The sequence below is a fragment of the Stegastes partitus genome, unplaced genomic scaffold (genome assembly GCF_000690725.1).
Source record: "Stegastes partitus isolate 25-593 unplaced genomic scaffold, Stegastes_partitus-1.0.2 Scaffold464, whole genome shotgun sequence".
Classification (NCBI taxonomy): domain Eukaryota; kingdom Metazoa; phylum Chordata; class Actinopteri; family Pomacentridae; genus Stegastes; species Stegastes partitus.
Genome location: NW_007578195.1, coordinates 204,348 through 205,477, shown reverse-complemented (window position 1 = coordinate 205,477; position 1,130 = coordinate 204,348).

The following is a 1,130-nucleotide window of genomic DNA, read 5'->3' as shown; positions in this document are numbered from 1 at the left end:
CTTCAGGAATGACAGGTGGAACCTGTCCTATTTAAACTCTGACTTTGAGGGTTAGATCTCCTCTTTGCCAGTGAAGTGTTGGTGTCATCACACCAAGCTCTAAAGAGCTCTGTGAGAAAAATGGTTGTGCTCTGTGAGTCTTACCATGAAGAACGATGGTGGAAATGCTCATGTTTAGGGTTGCTTCTCTGCATCAGGGACTGGACAGCTTTCAGTCATTGATTCAGCTATGAATTTTGCATCACATCAAAGAGTTTATAAAGATAATGTAGAGAAACCCATCTGTCAGAAAGTTTAAATTGAACCAACCAGATTTTGTTATCGTATCACATGACAATAGTCCAAAGTAAGCTAGTAAATCTGCCAAAGAACGGTTTTTAAAAAAAAGATATGGAGGATAATGGAATTAATCTTTATTAGAATTCACTTTATATGTTGTCAATGAATTTGAAACAGGCACCACATAAAAGAAGATTCTCAGACATTTAGCAAATGGAGGAATTTTACATGAACAAATGGGCAAAAATTTTGACAAGCAGATGCCTAATAGTAGTAGGCAATGACACATAATGCCTACAAATCGAACAATAATAGCTTCTGAACCCATTCTTGCTTTTTCCACCTAAAGAACTTTGCATCTATTGATCTTTTTGTTGAATATATGATTGACAAAGGTAGTTTTCTTTGTTATGTTCAAGTATGTCACTGATATCAGTAGGCACTGTGTCAGAGAGGATAAAATGGTACGGCATCTCAAAAAAGCCAGTGAGTTTGATTGAAGGTACTTCACATGACAATAGTGTACACAATATGTGTACAATACATTTATATCATCATTTATATTATTACAAAGATACATATCCATTTGTTTGTGTTTTTATGTTGTTTTTTTTTTTAACCAGGTCAGCCTCACAGAGATCAGAGAGCTGCTAGGATTAGTACATAGTACATTACAGTAAAGTAATACACAAACAAAACCAACAAAGATACTGCCTCTGCAAACTATTTTTTTTGTATAAACAGAAAACTAGGACTTTCTTTCCTATCATTGTGTGGGCAATTACAAGTCTTATATGGAATTGTTTTAAACATGTTTTTTCACCATGTCTGATTAATCACCTCAGCTTTAG